The following is a 9357-nucleotide window of genomic DNA, read 5'->3' as shown; positions in this document are numbered from 1 at the left end:
ACACCAAGGAAGGAAGTATAGAGAGAGAAGAGGGTCCAGGGCAGAACTCCAAGGGACACCTACAGTTAAAAGGGCACAAGGAACCAAAACGAGCATGAGTAGTTTGTTGTTCGTTGTTCATTTTTCAAAGGACCAAGAACATTACAATGTGATGAGCAATGTCTTCCCTTGCTTGTGAATTAGATTTCAGTGAGGCAGAACTTCATCAAAGTTATTAGCTTTACTGTCTCATTTATTGAAGTCCAGCAACAGAACAAAGTCAAAATAACTGTTATAGTCCAGCATGAAATGGATGATCTTGGTATTTTCCATGTTTGGCCAACTCTAATCACTGGAGTGTATGCTTCAGTGTGAAGCAGTGTGTGCTTCAGCTGCCTTCATGGCTATTGGAAAAAACTGTTCTCGACTCCTCCCCCCCCCCCATTCCATGGATGAGGATGCTTGGGATAAACATTCCTCTAAATCACTGATGGGATTGAGACCTGTCAATTATTCTCAATCTAGTTTAGCTTGTCTGCCAAGATGGTTCTATCAGAACAGGGCCATTAGAGCTTCTTGGAGACACAAGCAAGAGTTAAGTGCCAGGTGGACATCAAAGGTAGATGAGTAATCCTAAAATGTTCTCAGCAAACTCTCACACTAGAGGTTTTGGTCCTCCCTGAAGATCCCATATTCCCTGGAGTGTTCTAAAAGGTAAAAGAAAACTAGAGCAACAGTTAGTATCCTGAAACCTATAGAGAAGACAGTATTAAAGAGGAGATGATCAACAGTGTCAAAAACTGCTGAGAGATCAAGAAGAATGAGGATTAAGAAAGAGCTGTTGGGTTTAAGAGATCATTGGTAACTTTGGAAAGAATAGTTTTGGTGGAATAATAAAATCAGAAGCTAGATTGTAAATGGTTAAGAGTCTACCCATTGTAGAAAGCCTTTTTAAGGAGTTTACTCTTAAAATATGCTCATATAAGAGATAATGAGGATTAATGAGGACATGAGCTAGGATAGGATAGCAAAAAGGGTTTTTTTTCCAATATGGGGGTGACTTCAGCAAAAGTGAACTAATAGAGAGACTTAAAATCGTGATAGAGTGGGATAACAGAAAGGAGAATATATTGGAAGAGATGCGATAGAATGGGATTGCTTGAGCAAGCAGATTGGTTATCCTTAGCAAGGAACATGGCCACCTTACCATGTGAGTTGGTGGTGAAGGAAATAGTGGCAAACGGCTTATAAGTGATAGGAGATGAGGGAGAAAAAAGAAGGAGCACATGGCAAATGACCTCAATTTTTTTCTGTAAAATATGAGGCAAAGTTCGTAATTGAGAGCTTGGGGGGAGGGGTAGCCATGAAAGGTTTGAGGAGGATGAAAGGATTTGGAAGAACTGTTGTGAAAAGTAGGATGAGTTGATAAAGCTGTTTAGAGGCAGTAAGGATCCAGTTGAGGTTGTGCAACAAATTTGTAGTGAATCCAGTGAGAATGGTTGCATGATTTTCTCTACCTTTGTTTAGCAGTATATGTGTAAGAGCAAAAGTGGGGACAGTAGGAGTGATACAAAACTGAAGCTTTGGAGGGTATAATCAGTGATCATAGAATTGGTGATATGACAAGGTGTCCAGTGTTTCAAGAGAAGAAGACAGTATAGAGTTGAATTAGTTCATCAAAAGGTGAATTTCAGAATTCCTAAATATGTAGGTGATGTTTTTGTGGGAGATGGCAAGATCAAGAGTATAACCATCTTTGTGTATGGCTGAAGTAAGTTGTAGGTAGGTCATGGGAAGTCAGTAGGTTGAGAAACTGAGTGGTTAAAGTGTTTGAGGAATTATTGCATATGTTAAAGTCCCCCTAATGTGAAGGCAATAGTTGAAAAGAAAGAAAAATTCCAAGTTGCATACTGAATTAATTGAAGAAAGAAATGGAACATTGTCTGTAGACAACAACCAATAGGATTTTGATTGAGTTGTAGACATGAATCTCAAAGAAGAAATCATAGAATGAGTCAGGAGAGGGAGAGCTTAGTAGTGGCAATGGGAAGTAAAGAGTGTTCCAACCTCAACCCGTGAGTTGAGGAAAATGAATGAAGCCCCATCCAGAATGGGAAAGGATAGTCAGGAAGCTTGTACCATGGTGAAGTTTTCAGTAATACACAATGGATAAAAGAAGGAGGAAAGAAAAATCTTTAGGATGAAGGACAATTTGTTACCTAAAGAACAGGTATTCCATGGACACATTAAAAGCACTAGGAGTGTTTAGTTGAAACTTGGGGTGGGAAGTTTGAAGGGATGGGAATAAAGAAATGAGAGGGGAGGGGGGGAAATAGGTTTTGGATAATGATCTATATAAGTTCATAATATTAGGATTGAAGGGTATGACTGAGTGTAAGAATATTCATCACTGAATGAAAGACACCAATCCTCTCCCCAAAGGAGATCAGAGATTAGAGCTGGAGGCATGTACAGGATGAGATAATAGGCACATGGTTAGATTATTGGTCGAAACAAATTCAGTTGGGTGGGAAAGAGAAATACTATAGCAACTTAGAGGCATGGAATCTCAGAGTTGGCTTGAGGTCATCTAGACCCCAGCTGCTGCTGCTACTTTTTTATTTAATAGTATTTTTTCCAATTACATTTAAAGATAATTGTAAACATTCATCTTTGTAAGATTTTTAGTTTCAAATTTTTTGTTCTCCCTCATTATTCCCTCCTTTCTAAGACATCAAGCAATCTGATGTAGGTTTTTATATGCCTATATACCCAAGGATCACATAAAAATTTCTGAGGCAAAAGGGATCATAAGTGGCCCTGATCTATATAGAGTCCTAAATTTTTTTCTGCTCTACCAGAGAGGTCTCAGTACAATTCTCTCCTTTCTATCATTTGGGAAAAATGGAAACTCTCAGATTACTCACACTTGCTGGATGGAAATGATCAGAGGGAGAGAAGAAAGAAAATTGTGGTCCTTTGGGAAAAGACAGATAGAATTATAAACCCTAGGAGAAAAGAGGATAGGGTGGGTTGTAGATTTTTCTTTTCTTTTCCAAAACAGGACAAGAGAGAAGGAACAGTCACCCTAAAGTCTAATCTCACGAACTGCCCAGATTCTGAATCTACATCCTTTGATCTTTGGCCTATACTTGAACTTGGGTTCTCCTCTCCTTTTACTCTGCTGAAGAAGGGCATGTGTTGAATTGCTTTGGTTTCTAAGTTACTCACTCTTGGGCAAAGTTCTGATTTCCTTCATTCGTTACCACATTGTAGCCATGTGATAGTTAAAGCAACTTCTATGAAATGAATGAATGGGTCCTAATCCAATTCTACCCAAGGGAACAAGTTCCTAAGAAATCTAGTATATTACAATTGGAACTTTTTTTAATAAAAGACTTTAGAACTGGAAGTGATCTCAAAAATCTTGTAGTCCAATCCCTCATTTTCCATGTAGATGAAGAAACTGAGACTCACACATGAGGGACTAAACTTTCTCGGTTGTCAACATCACCTCAAAATTTGAATGGACCTGGAAACAGTGATTCTTTCTTTCCTTTCACAATGGTCTTTTCAGTCTTGGGCTAATTCTGTAATTATTATTCATGGCTGCTAATAATAGAATTAACTGGGGAAAATGAGAAGTCAGAGAAGGAGCATGGGTTAGTGGATATAGGTTGGACTTGGAATCAGAGAACCGTATTCAAATATGGCTTCTGAGATGTAACACTTATTTGATTGTGGGCTCATCCTGGAGTTTCCTATATCAATTGAATCATATGTCTAGTCCCATTCTAAAATACATGCATACATGTGCATGTATATGTGTGTATATATGCATATATGCACATATACATGTATATACAAAGATAAATGTATGTGTATATTGCAAATTATTATGCTATTATCATTTATATAGGAAGAAAAGTGATTAAATAGCTTTTACTGAATCCTTGATATCTCAAAAGGGCTGTCAGAAGCTATAGAATTCATCAAATACCTGGCCAAGAATCCCTTCTTTGTGTTGTGAGTTAATCCATGATTCCATTGTATTACAATAGCAAAGAGTTCTAGTTTTCTCATATTAGTCTTTCCCATACTGATTAAACACAATGTGCTTGCCCATACATTCCAAAGCAGAATGATTCTGATGGTTGTGTAACTTCTGGAGAAACTGAGAAGTGCAGAATTCATGCAAGTCTGAAGTTAACTAAAGACTTCATCTTTAGTAGGTAACTTCAGAAATTAAAGCTACCCAGCTTCCCAGAGGCCAGAAGACTGGAATATTGATGTAGGAATCTTTTAGGGTTTCTTTTTTTATATGCCATTCATTCTGATGGGTATAGGTGTATCCCCATGACCAACCTTGGAGGCTTCATATTAAGGGTTGAAGTTGTAGTCAGAATTCAATAATGATTTTCCCCTTTTCTATTCTTGTTCGGTCATTTTCATGACCCTGTTAGGAAGTTTCTTATCAAAGATACTAGGGTGGTATGCAATTTCCTTTTCTAGCTCATTTTACAGATAATGAAACTGAAGTAAGTGACTTATCCGGGGTCACACAGCTAGGAAGTAGCTGTATACATGCATATATAAAGATAAATATATATGTATATTATGAATTATTATGCTATCATTATTTATACAGAGGAAAAATTGATTAAATAGCTTTTACTGAATATAATAAGGCAGGATTAGAACTCAAGAAGATGAATCTTCCTGACTCCAGGCTCAGAACCTTCTCTAATGTGCTCCCTAGCTGCCCATTCTACTCAATTCTTCACTTATTCAAGCTCTCCCTATTACTCACATTCTCTTTCTGTTCCTGCCTAATTCTCCTGCCCTATATTCATTTTGAAAGAATCACAAAATCACAGAACTTCAAAGTTGGGAAAGGATTAGCTAGTCTAACCTATTCTTTTTTAATTCTATTTTTTAAATTTATGGAATAAAACAAGCATTTCCATAACATTGTAGAATAAAAAAAAAGATTGCATATGAAACTGCAAATCTGTTATGTACAATTTGCTATTTATTTTAAATATATAGTAAAGTTATCATGTGACTTTCTTTTTTCTCTTTCTTCTTCCTCCTCCTTTAGAAGTGGCTACCATCAGGTGCAAATATGTATATGTATATAGATAGATAGATAGATAGATAGACATATATTTTATATGTATACATATTTATCTATATATATGCCTATATATCTAGATACATAATTTTTTTTGTGCCTGATAGTAGCCATCCAGATGGAGAAGAGAAAAAAAGAAGGGAGAAGTGATATAACTTTATCATATATTTAAAAGAAATATCAAGGTATACACATATACATATAGGGATTATAAATATAATTATAGTCTAATCAAGGACCCCCTCTACAATATACCTCATCAGGTAGTCATCCAGCCTCTATTTACAATATCTCCAATAAGAAGAAATCCCAAGAGGTTTTCCTATTCCACCTTTGGATAGCTAAATGTCAGAGAGGCTTCTTTTCCCCAGACAGCAGACTAAATTTGCCTCTTTGCAACTTTTACCCATTGCTTCTTTCTCTTCTTTCTAGGGTCAAACATGATGAATCCCTCTTCCATATAATAGTCTTCAAATACTTGGGAGTGGGGGATTAGAGAGTGAAGGAGGAAGCATCACACAGATGTCTGAGTTTTCTCTTTCTAGGTTAAATGTGGAAGCAGAGAAGGAATCTTAGACACCATCCAGTTTGATTTTTTTTTCTTTTTACACCAAGGAAATTGAAGTTACTTATCCAAAGTTATGTAGATACTAAGTGGCAGGAGCAGAATTGAGCCTAGAATATCTGGCTTTCAAACCGGTAATATTTCCACGATGTTACACTGGCTCACAATCTTGAGTTCCTTCAATTGATCATCATTTAGCATAGATTCAATGCCTCACCATTCTGGGAAAGTGTTGAGAGAAGGAAAAAGCAGGAACAAAGTAAATTTCAACCAAAGAAGACTGATAAAGTGAAACATTAAGCAAGTTTTCCTTCTACTCATACCTTAGTGATTCTTTATTTCCCTTGCAATAGAATATAAACTGGACAACTAAGTGATGCAGTGGATAAAGTATTTCCCTTGAAGTGAGAAATGCACAAGTTCACATCGGATCTCTGAAACTAACTATATAACCTGATCCTATTACTTAACCCTGTTTGCTTCAGTTTCCTCATCTGTAAAATGAGCTGGAAATGGAAATGGCAGAACATTTCAGTACTTTTCCAAGACAATCACAAATGGGGTCATGAAGAGTTGGAGATGACTGAACAACAACAGAATATAAATTCCATTTGCCACTGAAAATTCTTTGCAATCTGATGCCATCCTAATTTTACAATACTTTTTACTTTGAACTGCGAAGTCTGGCTTACTTTCTGTTATTCACACACAATACTCCACTTTCCAATTAAATGAAAAACTAAACAAGAAGCTAAAAATATAAACACTATTTTTGAAAATTTATTTAGGATAGTCTTTATAAGACAATAAATGTGTGTTTTTCATTGTTATATGGCACCTTTACAAAAATACACCAGGGAACAATGAACATATAAACAAATGCAGAAACATAGAAAAATTAAGTATCCTTTACAAACCACAAAAAAAAAATAATCAATAGGAGAAACTTGAAGAGAGAATTCAGGTTTAAATTGGAATTAAATATTGTCATCCTAAAAAATAACCAAGTCAATGAGCACTTCATAGAAATAGAAATTATGTTATGAAAATAATGTAGTAGTGCTATAAAACTTACAGCCAAAGTAGTCCTTAGAGGAAAATTTGTTTCTCTAAAAAATATTTTAACCAGCAAAAAGAGAGAAGAGGTGAATGAATTGAACATGAAATAAAAAAATTAATAAGTGAGATAATTAACCCTATACCAATAAACATATATTTGAAACTCTGAAAAATCAAAGAAATAAAACTGAAAAAAAGATCACATTGTCACAAAAGACAAAAAAATCCAAAGGTAAACGTTGGAGGAGGTGTGGAGTAAATAGACATACAAATGCATTTGCTGCTGGAGTTATGATTTGTTTTAATTATTCTAGAAACAATTTGGAATCTTACTAGAGTTATCTTTAAACTGTACATACCCTCTATCCAAACAATATTACTATTCAAAATATACCCCAGGGATGTTATAGATTCTGGGAAAGATATCACATACAGGGTGTTCCAAATGCTTTAGCACAATCTAAGACATTTGGAATAATTTGTATATGAAAATAGTCATAGTAGCACTTTTAGAAGTAGCAAAGAACTAGAAGAAAAGTGCTGCTGAAAAGTGGAAAATAGTTAAAAGGGAAGTCAAAATGTAATAGAATGGGGGCAGCTAGGTGTCGCAGTGGAAGCTAGGAGGACATAAGCTCAAATCTGGTCTTAGACAGTTAATACTTCCTAGCTGTGTGACCCTGGGCAAGTCACTTAATCCCATTGCCTCGGGGGTGGGGGGGTGGGAGGGAAGGGAGAGGGGAACATGTAATAGAATGTTGGAAAAGGAAGATCTGAAGAAATCAGAGAAACTTGAGAAAATATATTCATTAATGAAGAACAAAATAAAAGAACCAAGAGAACAATTTAGGAACTATAATAACAAAGGAAAAAATGTAGAAAGACATCAGAACTCCTATAGTATAGTGCACAATCTTGACTTTAAAGGATGCATAGTGAAACGTGCCCCCTCCCCCACAGTAGAGAGGTAGTAGATCATAGCCAGAGAATGAGGCATATGTTGACAGATTCAGCCAATGTGTTGCTTTGTCTTGTTTAATTGCTCTTTGTTGGAAGGTAAGGGTTCTGATTCTATTTGGAAAGAGTATCACTGGGAATTTATGTCAATGTAAAAAAAAAAATAAAATGAATTCTTCAATGCAATTAAAAAGATAATCAGAAGTAGTGTAAATCAAAATAGGTAACATTTCCAAACTATAAAGTAAATTAATTGCTCATTAATTTGTAATTCATTAATTGTTGAATTATATGACTAAATCTGAGTTGGTATTCCACCCTGTTAGGAGAACACCCATGCATGCCCTTTACTTAAAAGGAGTTAGGCTGACATGGGCAAGATGCCAGAATCTCTCTTTGTGAGAAAGACATACTGACTATGCAGTCTTATTTTTGATGGATCTGACAATCTTAATAGTGCCCAATAAAATCAATCTTCTGCAAGCTGAGATTTGAGAAATATTTTTCATTGAGTGCAAGCAGAGGGGGACCAAGAATACAAGAGATCATTGTGGTCTAATTAAAAGGAGCTACTTTATCCCTCTTTATAGTCCCTCCTACACTGATTAAGTAACAAATTAATTAGGGATGAGAAAATTCCAAAATTGTTGTCAGAATCCCCTAGGTCTTACATTGATCTACAAACAAATAAGGAATAATCTGTTGCCAGTATTTGTCATAGTGGTTTTGGCATTTGGTGAATTGGATTTTCAATCTGAGAGAAGATAGGAGAACTGAGCACCAAGATTGCAGTTAGGAAGACCTGAATTTAAATCAAGCCTCAGACACAAACTAGCTGTGTGATCTTAGGTGAGTCACCTAACCCTGTTTGTTTCTTCATCTGTAAAATGATCTAGAGAAAGAAATAGCAAACTAATCCAATATCTTTGCCAAGAAAACTCCAAGGTCTTGAAGACTTGAATATGACTGCACAACAACACATTTCTGTATACTATGTTATTTCCCTTTTCAACTTCAAAACTGATTAGTATTTGGAAATGTGCCTCTTTGCCCAACTCTCCCCTCATACCTACTACTCTTGTTCAGACCCTCATCAACTCTCACCTGAGAGATATTAAAGTATAGTTAGTTTCACTGCCTTAAGTCTTCCCTTCCTCATTTTATTCTCCACACACCTGCTAAATTAATATTAGCAAAGTGTGCATCTGATGGTGTCATACTCCTTGACCAAAAAACTTCTATGGTTTTCTCTTGCCTTTGGAATAAAATACAAATTCTTCAATATGATCTTTAAAGCCCTCCTCCATCTGGCTTTAACATACCCTTCCAATGCACAATGCACAATGCAGCCAATTTGACTTACTTTTCCCCATTACAGACATCCTAATCTCCAATCTCTCTGCCTGTGGAATAGGCTATCTTCCATGGTACCTTCCCTACTTAGATCCTCTTCTTAGAATCTAAAGCTTCCTTTAAAGTTCAGCTCAAAAGCCCTCATCAAAAAGAGGCCTTTTCTGAAATACCTAGCAAAAAGAAAAACCAAGAGAGAAACAAAGCCAAAGAAAGAGGGAAAAAAAAGTAAACAAAGCATGTGTTCATTTACATTCAGTCTCCATAGTTTTTTCTCTTTGGATTTGGGTGACATTTTCCATCCAAGGTTTTTTGG

Source organism: Antechinus flavipes, chromosome 4, assembly GCF_016432865.1.
Source record: "Antechinus flavipes isolate AdamAnt ecotype Samford, QLD, Australia chromosome 4, AdamAnt_v2, whole genome shotgun sequence".
In the NCBI taxonomy this organism is placed as follows: Eukaryota; Metazoa; Chordata; class Mammalia; order Dasyuromorphia; family Dasyuridae; genus Antechinus; species Antechinus flavipes.
Note: the sequence above shows the minus strand (reverse complement) of the source record.